At 40.9% G+C, this 18,115-nt stretch overlaps 1 protein-coding gene and 1 long non-coding RNA gene across 3 annotated transcripts in view; one reads left to right on the top strand and one right to left on the bottom strand.

The window, feature by feature from the left end:
* Positions 1-18,115, bottom strand: part of LOC120408049 — a 158,086-nt gene that overhangs the window by 54,906 nt on the left and 85,065 nt on the right. For both annotated transcript variants that reach the window (XR_005600384.1, XR_005600385.1), the window contains exon 3: positions 3,275-3,495. This is a non-coding gene — a long non-coding RNA (uncharacterized LOC120408049). The remainder of the gene's footprint in view (positions 1-3,274; positions 3,496-18,115) is intronic.
* The window catches only part of KCNN2 (potassium calcium-activated channel subfamily N member 2), a 238,911-nt gene that overhangs the window by 23,112 nt on the left and 197,684 nt on the right, over positions 1-18,115 (top strand). The window lies entirely within an intron of this gene.

Below are 18,115 nucleotides of genomic sequence, written 5' to 3' on the forward strand. Positions count from 1 at the left end.
GTATATGCCATGTTGCTAATTGGTTAAACACTTCTTTGTTGCTGCTACAGCAATAACAACGGGTTTCTAAAGAGTTTCATAACCATAATTGTACTGGAATATATTTAGGAACATAAATGGATACTTCTAGAAGAAAGCACTTAGAATGTATATTCTGAAGAAGAATTATTTTCATTTCTCTTGGGGCCATTGTGCTTGGCAGCATATTCTGACTATTGTTAATTTGGACTATTGAATACACATTCTTGGAAGGTGTTTTTGTGATTCTCATACAGGGTATCAGGCCAGACACCATTCTAAGCATTATTAATGGAAAAACTTGGCTGAAACTCCTGCATTCCTTCCATACAGAGAAGTATGCATATTTTTCTGTAAATTATTTAAACGGTTCCTTAACTTTCAAATGCTCTTTCTCTTCCTCCCCAGCTGCTCTCAGCCTTGAGAGGTTAAATGTCTTCAATGCAATCCCTTGCAAGTGTACTTGCTATTATAGGAAATTCAGTGGCTACATACATTGCATGGCCCTGGGGCTTACTAATACAAACATGATACTGGAGAGAGGACAGATGTTATATGCTCTAATACTCCCTAAGATTAATGTCAAGTATAAGAACAGGTGCACAGAGGCTAAAGCTAAAAACATGCTTGGTGTCTCAGGTGGATCCTGACATCCAAGATGTTTCAGTCTTAGCTAAATTGATATAGTATCGCCAATCACTGCAGTCCTGACTGTCTCCTACAGGAGAAAACAAAAGTATAATAGACCGAAGTTTTCTTTCCTACTTTACCTTGAGACTGAAAGAGCTGTGTTTGGGGATTTGGGTTTTAACCCTCTGAATTTTCTTTTACACCCTTTCCTACTCCTGTTTCTTGTCATACCTCTTATGATTGGGATGCTGAAAGCATCCTAACCTGCCCAGTAAAAAGGCCTGTGTGTGTTTTTGTTTTTGTCTGGCTGGGGCTCTTCTGCTCCCTCAAAATGCTGGGTGGCTGCTGACAACAAAGCCATAAGCTGCACTGTTGTAGTGCTTCAGTGAAGATACTACCTATCCCGATGGGAGAGCTTCTCCTATTGGTGTAGGTACTCCACCTCCCCAAGAGGTGGTCGCTATGTCAATGGGAGAATTCTCCCATCGACCTAGTACTGTCCACATCAGCGGTTAGGTTGGTTTAACTGCATCGCTGAAGGATGTGGAATTTTCACACCGCTGCGCGACATAGTTATCCTGACCTAATTTCCCAGTGTAGACCAGGCGTTAGGAAAGGAATGAGGTGTGGTGTATGATTGCATTGGGAGAAGAGTAGTTGGGGAAAAACTAAGGTCCTGAGCCAAAGCCTGCTTAAGTCAATGGGAATCTTTCCATTAACTTCAATGGGCTTTGATTAGGCTTGAGGTGAATTAAAACTGTACTGGACAAGAGGGTGGAAGAGGCTACACTGGGAAGGAAGCAGTTTCAAAGTCTGGAGAAGGGATCTGCACTAGGGAGGAGGCCTGTGTTTGCATATCTGGTTTATGGTGTAAGAGCAAAAGACACAACAACCTGTGACTTAGCTAGTGCATCCATGTTGTGATTTAAGGGGACATTAGGAAAAATGGGACAAACTCATCCCTGGTATAATTCCATTTAAGTCAATAGCATTGTAGCAAGGATGAATTAGTTCCAGCTACATTATATCCTCTAAAGAAAGTAATTAATGTTTAGAATAAATAAATTATCAAACCCAACAATAAAAGACACTAATATGTGTACTGTAGCACTGAGGGGCCCTCGTTGTGGACCACGACCTCCTTGTGCTAGGTGCTGTACAAACAGAGAAGAAACAAAAGGGTATCTGCACCAAAGAACCTACAATCTAAGTATAAGACAAAAGGCAACAGACAGATGCAGACAGGGGAGTACAAGTAAGCAATGAGACAATATTAGTCAGTGTGATAGGCCATGGTGTCAGCATAGCAGCAGCCTAACCATTGTCAAGTGTTTCTGGCATCGTGGCAGAGCGAGTTTTAAGAAGAGCTTTGAAGGAAGATAATGAAGTAGTTTTGTGGATGTTTATGGGGAGCTTCTCCAAAAGTGAGGGGCAGCCGAGGAGAAAGCACAAAGAGGCTTGTTTGAAAATGTTACAAGTGAGGATATAGGCTGGCATTGTGAGTCAGAGTCTACCTCTGGATAGTGAATGAGACATGATAGGTAGTGTGGAGATTGACTGACTGTGAAGGGGCTTGCAAGTGAAGCAGGTATCTCATGTTTGATGCAGTATAGAAGGGTGGCGGGAGCCAGTTATACTCAGTATTCACTTGATGGACCCTATAAAAATGTTTGGACAATTATGAGGCCTCTCTTTCTTAATTATTTTCAATACAGAAGGGGATTGTAGGCCAGGGAAATTCTCAGTAGATTTCACTGGAAGATATTAGTAAGATAGCTGCACCTAGTTGGTTCAGCATAGACATTTTTTCCTCTTTAAACCTCATCTGTTGTCCTGTGGATCTATTCTTAAGCTATGAAACGCGACTTGTGTAACACATTTTTCTTGAAAATAAAGCTAACTTTTTCTATATGCTTAGCAGCTCCCAGGGATTTGTAAAGTGATTCATTTGCATTAGAAATGGTTCCAAAATCTGCTGAGAATCAGAGTGCAAGTCCAGGGTATTCCTGGAAGGATATGTATTTATATTATATAGCCTGATCCAGTAAGGTCCTGTGTGCCCTCAACTCCTGTTGAAAAGTAATGGGAGGTGAGAGTGTGACGTTACACCCCCTATTCTTAATACAAATATGGTTATGATATGAATATGACATAACTGAGATATACTTTATGCAAGATGGGTCTTATAGGATATCACTGGAAAGGTTATGATTTACGAAATGTGTTTATCCAATTTGTATGCATGTATTATTTCTGTATCTGAAGCTGGGAATATTGACCATGTCTCTGTATTTCAAATGTGCTGTGTTGGATGAGGCCAAACAATATTAGTGGCTTGTTGAAGAAATGCACACAAGCATAAGGATTCCCCAGGGACTGTGTGCAACAGAAACCTCTCAGAGAAAGCTCTACACAATGGGAACTGTTTGACCAAGGCAAGGGTGAAAGTAAGCCAGTACGGTGTATCAGTGTGTAAAAAATAAATAAATAAATAAATAAATAAATAAAAGTGCAGTGGCATACTGGTAATAATGACTGAAGCATTCAGTACTAGCTTACTTTCACCTCTTTGGGCTGCATAAAAGCTTAAACTCAGCTAATAAAAGCCTGAAAAGTGAAAACTCACTTTGTCACATTTCTCTCCTCCCTCCTCCTCCGGCCAGGCTGTGGAAGGCGGCTGGGCTTGGCGCTTCACCCCTGCCTCGCACTCAGCAGCAGCTGTGGCTCCTCTCCAGCTTGCGGCAGGCAGGAGCAGGACTGGCTGATGGAGAAGCCCAGGGGGCGCCTGCATAACAGCTTAAACTCAGCTTCATCCACGGTTCGACTGCTCCTGGGTCACACCAACAACTGTGAAATAAACAAGAATGCCAGAAATGGCCCCCTAATTCTGTGGGTTGAACCGCGGACAACATACCTGAAAACACCTGAGGAACAAAGACTGAACTGTGAGAAGTGATGGTCTCAGGCTGGAAGGATTTTTAGCCTGTGTAAGAAAACCTGGGAAAGCCAAGGCAACTTGTGCCTTAAGAAGCTGCCAGCTTGTTTATCACTCAGGGTGAGAATTTGCTAATTTGTATCCTACCCATATACTGTTACGTTCAATTTGCGGCTTTTGTTTATTTACTAAGGTAATCTGCTTTGTTCGGTTTGCTATCTCTTTAACCACTTAAAATCTACCTTTTGTAGTTAATAAACTTATTTTGTTTATTATTAAACCAAGTTTATGTAATTTCTAACGGGAGGGGGGCAAGAAGTCATGCATGTCTCTCTTCACATTGAGGAAGAGGGTGGATTTTTATGAGTTTGTGCTGTGCAGATTTTTCTATACAGTACAAGACAGTATTATTTTGGGTTTATCTCCCAAAAGAGGTGTGCACATGAGTGCTGGGGGAGTCCTCTCACACAGAGCTGACTTCAGTCTGTGGCTGCAGCTGGGTGTGACCTTACGTGTGTGTGTGCGCGCGCGCTGCAAGAGGCCGGAGAGCGTAATTCAGCAAAATGGAGACTGGGAACCCAGGCCAGTGGAGCAGGAGAGACTCAGTGAAATCCCAGTACATCAAGTGCCATCCCAGAAGGGGGTCCAACCCATCACAGAGAGTACTAATGTTGTTCATTTCTAAGGATCAACTCCTATGTATGGATGGTCTCAGAATTTTTCTGTCTGCTACATGGAACTGGATTTGGAATAATGGAAACTAGTTAGTTATGCACTTTTATTTCCAATGAACATAATACATGCATGTGCAAGAGTGATATTCTTTAAGCACCATATCTTAAATAAATATATAACTTAAAAAAAAAATCCCAAAGTTTTTTTACTTTGTAATAGGATCAAGTACCATAACTGTTCCATTTCTTCATTTATGCAGTGTTGTTGTAGCTGTGATGGTACCAAGATATTAGAGAGATAAGATGGGTGAGGTAATATCTCTTATTGGAGCGACTCATGAGAAAGACAAGCTTTCAAGGTTACATAGAGCTCTTTCTCAGGTTTAGGAAACTTAAGTGCCTGTTAACACCCCTTCAGTCAAAGGGAGGAAACGGGTGTGGGAGGAAGGAATTGGGTGACGGGTTGTTAGTCGGTTATAGATTGACACTGCCAACAGATGCAAATCCTGCAGACATATCTCCACTGCTACGATGATCAACAGCCCCACAACACACCTTTCACGGTATATGGATCCTACATATGCCTATCAAAATATATGGTATGCTTCATGCAGTGCACTAAATGTTTCAATAGCAATTCTGTGGGTGAAACCAGACAATCACTATGCTCTCAAATGAACTCATACAGGAAACAGGTTTCAGAGGGGTAGCCTTGTTAGTCTGTATTAGCAAAAAAAAAAAAAAAAAAAAAAAAGTTAGTCTCTAAGGTGCCACAAGGACTAACAAATTTATTTGGGCATAAGCTTTCGTGGGCTATAACCCACTTCATCAGATGCATGGAGTGAAAAATTCAGTAGGCAGGTATAAATATACAGCACATGAAAAGATGGGAGTTGCCTTACCGAGTGGGGGGTCAGTGCTAACGAGGCCAATTGGCTACACCCAAGCCCTAAGATACAACCACATTTCCTCCAATCCCTTAGACAGAGACAAACACCTACAGGACCTCTATCAAGCATTCTTAAAACTACCGTATGTACTTGAGGAAGTGAAGAAACAAATTGACAGAGACAGAAGGGTACCCAGAAGTCACCTACTCCAGGACAGTCCCAACAAAGAAAGTAACAGAACGCCACTAGCCATCACCTACAGCCCGCAACTAAAACCTCTCCAGCGCATCATCAAAGATCTACAACCTATCCTGAAGGATGATCCCTCACTCTCACAGACCTTAGGAGACAAGCCAGTCCTTACTTACAGCTAGACAGCCCCCCAACCTGAAGCAAATACTCACCAGCAATCACACACCATACAACAGAAACTCTAACCCAGGAACCAATCCCTGCAATGAACCCCGTTGCCAACTCTGTCCACATATCTATTCAAGGGACATCATTATAGGACCTAACCACACTATCAGGGGCTTGTTCACTTGCACATCTACCAATGTGATATATGCCATCATGTGCCAGCAATGCCCCTCTGCCATGTACGTTGGCCAAACCAGACAGTCTCTAAGCAAAAGAATAAATGGACACAAATCAGACATCAAGAATTGTAACATTCAAAAACCAGTAGGAGAGCACTTCAATCTCCCTGGACACTCAATAACAGACTTTAAAGTGGCCATTCTTCAACAAAAAACGTCAAAAACAGACTTCAACAAGAAACTGCAGACCTGGTATTAATTTGCAAACTTGACATCATCAAATTAGGCTTGAAAAAAGACTGGAAGTGGCTGAGTCAGTACAAAAAATAATTTCCCCTCTGTTAATACTCACCCCTTCTTGTCAACTGTTGGGAATGGGCCACAGCCACCCTAATTGAATTGGCCTTATTAGCACTCACCCCAGATTTGGTAAGGCAACTCTCATCTTTTCATGTGCTGTATATTTATACCTGCCTACTAAATTTTTCACTCCATGCATCTGATGAAGTAGGTTATAGCCCATGAAAGCTTATGCCTAAATAAATTTGTTAGTCTCCAAGGTGCCACAAGAACTCCTCATTGTTTTCACACAGGAAACCGATAAAAGACAAAAACACCATATCACCTGTGGGTGAACACTTTTCACAAAGTGATCACTGAGCTATCGGTCTTTATCCTCAAAGGAACCTTGCACAACACTTTAAAAAGATGAGCTTGGGAGCTTAAATTCATAACTTTGCTAGACTTTAAAAATCATGGATTGAATAGAGACATGGGATTTATGGCTTATTACAACAATCTGTAACCCACTAATAAACCTCCCTCCCAGCTGCTCCCCCCATCTTTTCCTCCCTATAATTGGTGGGGTGTTAACAGTCCACTTTAAGTTGAATGGTCCCTTGAAATATGTGTTAACTACTTATGCTAAACAATCTTGTATTTAACTGCTTGCATCCGAAGAAGTGGGTATTCACCCACGAAAGCTCATGCTGCAAAACGTCTGTTAGTCTATAAGGTGCCACAGGATTCTTTGCTGTATTTAACTGTGACACTCTGAGTAAAATTCCCAGACCTGAAGAAGAGCTCTGGGTAAGCTAGAAAGTGTGTGTGTGTCTCTCTCTCTCTCTCACCAGCAGAAGTTGGTTGACCCATCATTTCTTCATTATTATTCAGGCAAAAATCTTGGTGACTTCATTAACACAGAGCATAGGACTTCCCAAATTAATTGTTGACTGAACTAGAGCATGTCTTTTAGAAAAGCATCCAATCTAGATTTAAAATCTTCCAGTGATGGAGAATCCACCACAATTCTTGGTAAACTTTTCCCATGGTTAATTATCCTCAACTGGTAATTCTTCTCCTTTAAATATCAGGATTTAACAGAGGTAAAAGCAGCAGAACCTGCTGGATCCCATATGGTAATGCTGACCCTGATGCAGCTTGTGTCGCTTTATTTAGATTTAGATTTTTGCTAACACGGCTGTCACCTCTAAATATCACTAATTAAAAGGTAGGATTATATTTTGTTATATTTTTAAATTAAACTTTTCCAACAAGCTCATTATAGCAATAAAATTGTTCTTTGTTAGAACTTCTCGTGGTCTCATACAAATAAGTGTCTGTTTGAAAGCCACCGATGTACAGTATTTGGCAATCTGTGGTCCATGGACTCCTGGGGGTCCGCAGACTATGTCTAAGGGTTCTGCAAAGGTGACTATGAAAATAAAGTTTCAGATCCCAGAATAGGCATGCTGTTTTTTCTGATCAATCAAAAGTATGAATACCCCCGCCTATAGGTCAAAACTCAGAAGTGTTATTAGCATAGAAGCCCATAGTTTAGCAAACTTTCTCATGCTGCATCAAATGCCATGCTGAGCATGGGCAACATTTATAGTTGAATTTTGTTCAGTCAGTTTTCAGTCTAAGACTTCTATGGTAGGGGTCTGTGGACCACAGGTTGAATTTCCAAAGGGGTCTGCATCTCCATTGGAAATTTTTTAGGGTTCCTCAAATGAAAAAAGGTTGAAAACCACTGCTGTACATTGCCTTCCAAGCAGGGTACAAATGCTCTCGTCCCCCCCCCCCCCCCCCGTTTTTTAGGCAGGGAATGGGTTCAGGCTGAAGAGGTTTATTATGGGTTTTAGTTTACAATTGTACTTGCTATTGGATATTTGTTTTAAGCTGCCATTTGTATGATACTTTGTTGTATGACTGTATTGTAGGATTACAGTGCTGTGCGGCAGCTATAGTTAGAACAACCACAAGATTCAAAACTTGAAACCTTCAGCTCCCAAAGTACTGGTATCTATCACAGAGCTACAGGAGGATCTTACCTAACTCAACTAGTAAGTAGCAGTCTCTCTAGAGGACATGGGTATACATGTACATAAGTCAGCTAATCACAATCCCACACAACAAGCACAACAAGCTTCATAGACAATATTTTTTTGCAGCTATTAAGGCCTAGATCTACAAAGGGACCTAGGTGTTGCAACACTTACTTTGTAGATGCTTTGAAAATCTCTGGAATTCACAGACCCTGGGCTAGGCACATAGGCTCCTATACAATGAGTGGATGGGATAGAGAGGCACCAGAGAAAGGGCTGCACAAAAGCCAGCACCCTAGTCTGGAAGCTGCCTAAACTATCCAATAGATCAGGGGTAGGCAACCTACGGCACGCGTGCCGTCTTCAGCACACGAGCTGATTTTCAGTGGCACTCACACTGCCTGGGTCCTGGCCACCGGTTTGGGGGGCTCTGCATTTTAATTTAACTTTAAATGAAGCTTCTTAAACATTTTAAAAACCTTATTTACTTTACATACAACAATAGTTTAGTTATATATTATAGACTTATAGAAAGAGACCTTCTAAAAACGTTAAAATGTATTACCGGCATGCGAAACCTTAAATTAGAGTGAATAAATGAAGACTCGGCACACCACTTCTGAAAGGTTGCCAACCCCTGCAATAGATGTTGATGATGGGTGTGTGTCCTAAGCCTGCCTCTCATGGAGCTTTTAGACACCTAAGTGAAGGCTGCCATAGCTCAGTGGCTAGGGCACTCACCAGAGTGGTGGGAGACCTCTGTTTAAATCCCTTTTCAACAGGCAGAGGAAGGAATTGAACCAGGATGTCCCACCACCCAGGTGAGTTTCCTAACCACTGGGTTAACGGTTATGAGGAAAGCCTCTTCTCCCCCCGACTTCCTGGTTGTTTTGTATGGAGTTAGGCATACCCAGAGCATGCCTAACAGATCGGGCCCCACAGGTGACATAGGCAGGGCAACACCTGGTTTCATGCGTGGGCTAATGTTTTTGTCAGAAAAGTCTGATTTTGTGGAACTGTATCAATTTTGACTAAATTTTCACTGGGAAGGTTTCTAAGGTCCAGGATAGAATTTCTGGTCAATGAGGCAAACATCCGTCCACCCCCAGAATAGTGGTCAGGGCCACTCACCTGGAACTGGGAGATCCAGACTTAAGACCCTGCCCTGCCTGATACCTGGGATGTGGGAGATGCAGGGTGAGTGTCCTAACCCTGGGCTCTTGGGTATTCTGGGAGATGTTTCTCTCTTGGCGGGCAGCAGGAAATAGCCCTGTGGGCCACGTGTTTGAGACCCCTGTTCTAAATGAAAAAGCACCAGGTTTAAGATGGATTCCAGTACCAGGTGACATGGTCACATGTCCTGTGAGACCCCAAGCCTCCATTCTTCCTGGCCTGACTCACAGAAAGGCTTGCAAGTAAACAGAGCCATTTACAACCAATTGTCCTAGTCAATGGGAGCCATCAAGATTCCAAACCACCATTAATGGCCCACACTTTGCATAATTACAATAGGACCTCAGAGTTATATTTCATATTTCTAGTTTCAGATACAAGAATGATACATTTATACAAATAGGATGACCACACTCAGTAGATTATAAGCTTTGTAATGATATCTTACAAGAGACCTTTTGCATGAAGCATATTACAGTTACATTATATTCACACTCATTAGCATATTTTCATAAAATCTTATGGAGTGCAACGTCACAAGGAGAAATGGTGTAGCAAAATGTTAGGAGGAAGGGGAAAAGATTTGAGTTGTTTGGATGGAAGAGATTCTCAAAGGAATAGTTGCAAATACCTGTGTGTGGGTTTGTTGGGAAATAACACTGTGTCATAGCTGTAGTGGGTAGTTTTTATAATAAAATTGAACATAAAACAAGATTAAGATGGCTAAATATAGGCAACAATTGACCAAGTCTGTACTCTGTGGAAAGTCACATCAAGAAAAGCTGAAATTCAGAGTATTTGCACATGGGAGTTGTTTGTAGAGTCACTCAATATTTTTGTACATGGTTACAAAAGTATCACTCTGCTGTAATGATTAAAAGAATGGTGATTGAAACTAATATTGTGTGATCAGATAACTCTTTGTATACTGCAATCAGTCAGTAGTATGTATGCAATACTCTGGGTATGTCTAGACTACCCGCCGATACGGCGGGTAGCGATCAATTTCTCGGGGATCGATTATATCGTGTCTCATCTAGACGCGATATATCGATCCCCGAAAATGCTCCCGTCGACTCCGGAACTCCACCAGTGCGAACGGCGGTAGTAGAGTCGACAGGGGGAGCCGCGGACATAGATTCCGCGCCATGAGGACGACAGGTAAATCGATCTAAGATACTTTGACTTCAGCTACGCTATTCACATAGCTGAAGTTGTGTATCTTAGATCGATTCCCCCCCCCCAGTGTAGACCAGCCCTCTGTGATTGGGAAGGAGGTAGCAATAGCCCCAAGTGGCTGGCAAGGTCCGACATTTCTTTAGAGGAGGAGAAGGAAGGGTATGAATTAACTTACATCTATGCAGGCAAGCAGAAAAACAAATTGTGTAATGTACTTCACAATGTACTTGCCTGTTTGTTAGCTCGCAGAAAGGAAAATGTACAGAACAAAGATTACTGAGTAACTGAAAAGCATATCCCACCCTTGCAAATGGCAACTGCTTTCTGAAACTATAAAAAGGTCCTTCCACAGCAAGTCCAAAAAGAAGTAATTTTTAAATGTACAGCCTTTGACCATGTGAATCACTCTAAGATTAAATTGTAATGTTACACTCGTTCTCCCTTTTTTCCCACCTCCTGGGCAAATTGCAATAACTATCTCTGCATTTGTAATGCCCCAAATTTGATAAGGACACTGAACAAACAGCAGTATGATGACTGAAATAGAAATTGAAGTAACTTTCCTTCTGATGCTCAGTTTGTGATGGCCAAATGAAGCTTTCTAGTTTCCCACAAACTTGGAAGTCTATAATCACTGTGTTTGCTTATTTTGCTTCAAATTATGGTCTCTTTGTGATTCATTTCAGACTACATAGAGTTCAGAAACTTGACTTAGTTAAAATGATTGCATAACCCAAGCTTTTACAAATATAGGAGTTTCAGCAAATTTGTGGCCTGATTTTGATCTTCCACCTGTTGGTGTAACACAGGAGTAAGTCCATTGACGTCCGTAGAGTTACACTAATGTAAGTGATATCAAAATCAAGCCTAAGAATCAGAATGGTAATTACTTTTAGGGCATTGACAAATGCATGTGGTGATTTTGTGTGTGGGGAGGGAGAGAGGGGGGCGTTATATTAAAAAGGACACAAAGATCAGCCCTTATGTGTATTTAATAGTATGTCTTACCATTATTAGTCTCACTGAAGTCACTAGGACTACTTATGGTGTAAGGCTATTACTGCTGTGAAGTAATTATAAAACAATTCAGATCCTTCTGCCTCTTAAAAGGACTAGTGATATGCTGCTGATTGTTTGCTTGAGCAGACTGGTTTCATTACTCTGATTAAATCTGACTTCCTCTCTCTTTCCTCAGCCATAATTTAAAGCACATCTCACCAACAAAAGCACCAGTGTGGACAGCACTGTGTTGGCGGGAGAGAATCTCCCGCTGACATAGCTACCGCTGCTCGTTGGGGGTGGTTTAATTACGCCGGCAGGAGAGCTCTCTTCCGCTGGCACAGAGTGGCTGCACAGGAGACCTTACACCAGCGCTGCTGTGCCGCTGTAAGGTCTGTAGTGTAGACATCGCCTAAGTCATCTAATTTTGCTTCAGTAAGGAGAACTGAGAGAGGAAATCGGAGCAATGCAGCACCAGCAGGAACAACATCATGGAGCTACCTCTGTGGTAGCAAACACAAAGTTCAACTAGATCAGTACCAAAGGTGAAAGGACAGCTATCGAACTTCCATGGGCCTAGTGTGTGGTGGTCAGCAAGAGCCAGAGTTGACAATCTGTAATCAACCACTATTAATTTGATGCAACGCTAATAGGTTGAGGGAAAACAATGAAACAAGCAACCTTAGTAGAACATCAATGAATTAAAACAACACAATTATTTTCTTCTTACATATTTGTATACAAATTGTGCAAATACACTGTTCTTTATAAATAACAAACCTTTTTTTATTCTTGTCTTTCCATAAAACATTTTAGTACAAGAAAATATACGCTTTATTAAGTTTCAACACTTAACAATTTCTCTACTCCTAAAAAATGTTTTAGAGGCAGTAAATTACAAGAATGAAAATGGAAAAACAAATGAATTACCTCTGTAACACCAGGCTGAATCAGGAGAGATACTGTAATTACTGTAAAGATAAATACACTACAAATGTAGAGGAACATATTTAAAGCAAAAGGCTTGTCTGCAGTGACAAACTATAGTACATGCAACTTGGGTTATTTTCTCCCAAGATTATCTGATGTTCTGTTTAAAAATTGTTGTTTGGTTGGGAAATGGGGGAAGACTGGGAAGCTTTCACATTTTCAGACATATATTGTCATTGCAGCTTTCAAGCATATGGATCAAATCTTCAAAATTTGATTTATTTGCTGGCACATTTTTTTTTTAAATTATCATGTGCATATGCAAATTTCCATGTGAAAAATCCATTATGTGCACCAATTCAGTTCAAATGGATTTTGTGAAGGCTATTTGCCCATGTCAGAGATATAGTTGAAAATTACATGTACAAATAATAAGTGCACAGCTAGAATTTGGGCTGGGATCCCTCTATAAATCTGCTTCACACCGGGTCACATGTAAACCTGTTCAAAATCTAAACTTAACTCATGAGACTCACCTGATTTTTGGGCTCCATTACAAATTCAAAGCAGAGGCCAGGCTAGCTAGAGTTTACAAACTTTAAGAGTGAGCCTCTGTCCAGTCTGAACTATCCTTGGCTAATGTATGGTAAAATTCATAGTTTTGTGTGGTTCTATGTGAAGTTAATGAGTTTAACTTTGACTTTTTGAGTTCTTTCAAACCTGAAACTCAAAGTAAAATCCAGGGAGCAAATATGTGCAAATAACTGGGGACTAAAACCTTAAAATTTTGCACCAGCTTAATCATAATGCTTCCAATCACATACAGTACTAGTGTGAAAGAGATGGAAACAATCATAGTGAATGACATATCAACCTTTACTATGTTATCTTGTTACTCATTAAACATTGTAAACCTTTTCAGAAATTGTGAACCTCATTTCTCCATATTCCCATACTTCTTATTAATGTGTTTAGATTTTATTAAATAAGCAACAAAGCAGAGAAGATGTAAGAGAGACATTGTACAATCCTAATACTGCAAATGCATACGTGTGTATGGAGGACAGGAGACATACAAGACAGTGGAGAGGTCTATATGCATGTAAAGACAAACAGTTAAAGTTACTGTATCTAGTCTCCCTTACTGGTCTTGGAAGCATTATTTTGTTCTAATTCTATTTGGAATTTCTCAAAAGCACCTGTATGTATCATTTAGGCTCCTAAATACCTTTGAAAATCTGGCCATAGGGCCTCAAACTAACAAAGAATTTAAACATGTTTAAAACTTTAAGCATGTGATTAATTTCACTGAAGTCAATGGGCCAACTTATATGTTTAATGTTATACATGCTTCATGTTACTTTGCTGGACCAGGTCCTGGCACTTGTGGTTTGTTTTTTTGTTTCTTTGTACTGTCTGCAAGCTTTTCTTTAAAAAAAAAAATGTCCCAGCCCTTTTAAAATCATTCGTGTCTGGGGAGTATTTTTTTCTCCAGTTTTCAATATGAAGCTAAGGAACATGACCCCAAGAAATGTTCTATGCATCTTACCGCAGCTCCCATTGGCTGGGAATGGCGAACCAGGGCCACTGGAAGCTGCGAGTGGTTGTACCTGTGGACACTCAGGTAAACAAAGCATCTCGCGGCCCGCCAGGGGCTTACCCTGAACAAGCCGTGAACCAGGTTTGGGAACCCCTGCTATAAGGTAATATGAAAGTTTTGCTTTATAATTGTGAAAATGCCTGCTTTGAACTCAGACAGGAGGAGAGGTTCCCTCGGCCCATCAAGGAGGATTATCAAGACTAAGTGGGCCACTGTGAAGCATCACAATATACAGAGTTTACTAATTGCCCCTACACAGGCTACATGCAGAAGGGCACATCCCCCTCAGTTTGAATTCTGGAAGAGGGAAATAAAGATAGCTGACATTAAGCTTGTTTCATTTCTTTGCTGTTTGAACTCTCATGGGGCTGCAGCTAGGAGACAAAAGTAGAGATCCCCAGGGTCAACCTGGGTTAGCCCGGAAAGACATTCAGTGGATAGATTACTACATCTCTGTCACCTTTTGGAACCACAGACTAACTCATTTGTACACATACATTGCCTGCTTTAATCTGTAAATAACTCCCTCTCATTTCTTTTGCCTAGTTAATAATCCTTAATTAGTTTACTATAGGGTTGGCTACAAGTGTGGACTTTGGTGTGAGATCTGCAAGACAAATTGAGCTGGGGTAAGTGACTGGTCCTTTGGGATTGGGAGCAACCTGAATATTTTGTGATCTTTGGTGTAAGTGACCATTTATCACTAAGTCCAGCTTGCCTGGGTGGCAAGACAGACTGGGAGCCCAAGGGAACTGTCTGTGACTCCATGGTAAGACTGTTATAGTGCTTCAGGAGTTCACATTTGTTACTGGGTTGGTGAAATCTAATTATAGAACCTACAACCGGTTTGGGGTGTCTGCCCTGCTTCTAGACAGTCTGCTCTGAGGTTGGCACTCATAGTCATGAGCCACTCCAGACACCATGACCGTATCCTCCCAGTATCCTCCATCTCACCCCATCTACTTCACCTAGTCTATTTAGGATCTAATACTGCATTTGAATGGTTTATTAATTAATTTTACAACAAGATGAGAGCTGTCCTTTTTAAATGTTTCGGTGGAGTCACCCAATTCAGTGTAAAAGGCCCAATTGTTTTTTTAAAAACGGGACTGTGAAGAGACACACCCTCACTTGGGTATGGTGGATATTAATGAGCTCTTCTGGTCCTGTTCCTCACTAATGAGATGCACCTGCAAGGCTTGTTTGATCTGGAGGAGGAGGAACTTAAAAGTGGGGAATTTACCACAGGAAGGGGATGGTGAACAGGAAAAAGGCTGCCCCAGCAGATGCTTCTGGTAACAGAGGTAGATCAGCTGAGGAGGAGACACCTGCGACATCTCTCGGAGGAGGAGACACCGCTCCTGAAGCTGCCCTGGCTGATAGCAATGTGCCCCAGGAAGAGGGGTAGGTGGTAAACTCTGCAATGGAGCAATAGACTATAGGACACTAAGCCTTTTGAGCTGAACATCCAGGGGATGCATGATAAACTGGTCCTCTTTCCAGACAGATCCTCCTCTCTTGCAAGGGGAAGGGAAGTGGAGTAGCTAACCCTCTGCTCATGGGTTGTTGCCCTCAGAGAGCTTCCAGAAGGGCTGCCAACTGGGGGAGAAGAGAAGGTAAGCAATGGACAAGGGGACCTGGGGGAGGGGTGTCCAGGGAGCCCCTCCCCCTCAGGTAGCCAAAGATCCATGGACAAGTATGCATAATGTGTGCTACATTTTCATGCATAATTCCTTAGAAGTTGTAATACGTATTCTTCCCTAATTTTTCTAAATATGCTGCTGCTATAGAATGGCTAACGTGTTCCAACGCAGAGGTGTTCCAACCCAGATGGAGTTGTATTTCAGTAGTATGATTCTATGTATATGCAATTTGCGAAGTTCTTTTGGATCCTTATGGGTAATAAGGACTAAAAATTTAAACAGAAGAACATTTTGTTATGAAAATGTAACTTGACAACTAACCTGCAACTTTCCAGGTTCCAGAGGGAAACTAAACAAAGCTGGGAGCAAAATGTTTGGAAGTGACACAGCAAATTAACGTACCATCTGATATGCAATATCTACAGTCTTTGCTGTTTTTCTTTTATGCAGGTCAGAATTCAAAGGCTCTACATGTGGTAAGAGAAGAGAGAGAGTGTGTTTTTGTAGATTGAGACAAGACAAATGAAAGCAGAAAGTACAAACAGCCCCTTTTAAAGAATTGTTTGATGTCTCCTAATTATAAATCAGGGTTTTCTGATTATAATTCTTTGCTATCCATTGAATACATTATATCTGACATTTGAACAGCATGGGACAAATCCTGAGGTCCTGATTTGGTGTTCATTCTGCCCTTACTCAGGCAAAATCCCACTGATGTTAAGATTAGGCCCATTTTTTTTATATTATGTTAGGTGTGCATTTATTTCAGTGGTTGGAGAAGTACCAGTAGTACAAATGCTTGACTCTGAAGAATGTGCACAGAATGACATGCAGCAGTTTTCTGTTTTTATTTTTATTATGAAAAGGTCAGTACATCCCTATTTTTTTCTGTTTTGTATTTCTCCAATTAATTTGAATACTTTTTTGGAGAGTGAGCCATGTAGCTGGCTTGCTGGTGAAGCAGAAATGGAAAACTGCACCTACTTTTGTGGTCTGATTCAGCTCTTAGTTCTTGCTTTGTTATAATAGACATGCATCAATTATGCAGTAACTCTATCAGAAAACAGATATGCTGTATCTGCAAAATTCTTCTAGGTAGATGTTATGAGCTAGAGCTGTATCGCTTAGCATTAGGGAAAGAAGAGGAGAACAAAGGGGAGAGAGGTGGGAACTGGATATCAGCCAATGTGAAACCATAGGTTAAAACACATTATTTCCTTGTTGGGGTCAGATATAGCATCTAAATTCCTATGTTTGAGCAATAATATGGTATGAAATAGTAGAAGAAAAATTAATAATTAATAAAAATATATATAGGTATGGAGAATGACACCTCTGTTTTAGGGCCCAAACTTGAATACTTTACTAAGGGCTAGATTGTGCCTTTTAAACACAACCCTGAGACACCCCACTGAGGTGCAATTCCTCACCCTCTTGTGTTCAGGGTAGAAATAACCCAACACAGCCCTTTAATAGGACACAGCATCCAACTAGCTCCACTGACCGGGTGTGTAGGAGCCAATGATCCACTCCCCTCCTGCCCACTCGCTGGTGATAGGAGCTGTAGGAGGGAAGGGAGCTCTTTTCTTCCCTACTCAGCTAGGAGCCATGATATAGACAGGTCTATGTTGGCCACATGTGGAGGTGCTGAGTGGAGGCTTAAGCCCTGTTCTACTCACCCACTTGGCACATAAGGTGAAGGCACAATCTAGCTTAGATTCCTTACTCAGGCAAAAGTCCCATTGGCTTCATTGGGCATCTTGCTTCAGGATTGGACCTTTAGGGCTCAATCCTCCAAACATACATGGATGTTTGTACCTTTTGTGAGTAGTGCCATTAATGTGAAATGTCCCATAATAGAACTATCCGTATGAATAAAGTTACACATGTGCTTAAGATGTTTGCAAGACTGGGGACTTGAACATGCCAGGTGGATGGATATGTACAGTACACTGTACAGTCTAATGCATCCTTTGATAAAATACCAAAACGTAATAGCCTTTATTCAAGTCCTTGGGACACATCTTTTAAAGGTGCCGAGTGATTTATTGTGATTTAACCAAGTTCTGCTCTATTGGAGTTCTTTTATTTCTTCTAAAAATAGGTAGTCTGAGAAAGTTCCATCACTTAATAAAAAGCAGAAGCTATTAAAATGATCCAAACAGGGAAAGGTAACACAGAGAATAGAAAATAAATAAAAAGACATGAAATACTATTATTTCAAATTGATTTCATTTAAATCTAAAGTGGGGACCGAAAGCCTCACAACAAAACTTGGATGGTGAATTGAGACCTGTTTCTCATTACCAAAGTTCTTGAAGTGTTCCAGGCAAGTCGCTTTAGCAAAATTATATTTGGACATGAATGAGGCCATTTCACATAAACCTTAGGGTCTTAGGTAGGACCTATGAAATATTTGAATGCTCTTTATTAGGATAAGTACAATAAAAATTTTAGAGGCTTTCTGAATAATCTTACAGAATTGCTATGATTCTCTATTGAATTCTGTAGCACTTAAAAAAATATTAAACTATTAGATTCTATAGGACTTCTCCATAAGGGTACTAGACCACTAAGT

Source organism: Mauremys reevesii, linkage group 6 (genome assembly GCF_016161935.1).
Source record: "Mauremys reevesii isolate NIE-2019 linkage group 6, ASM1616193v1, whole genome shotgun sequence".
NCBI lineage: Eukaryota > Metazoa > Chordata > Testudines > Geoemydidae > Mauremys > Mauremys reevesii.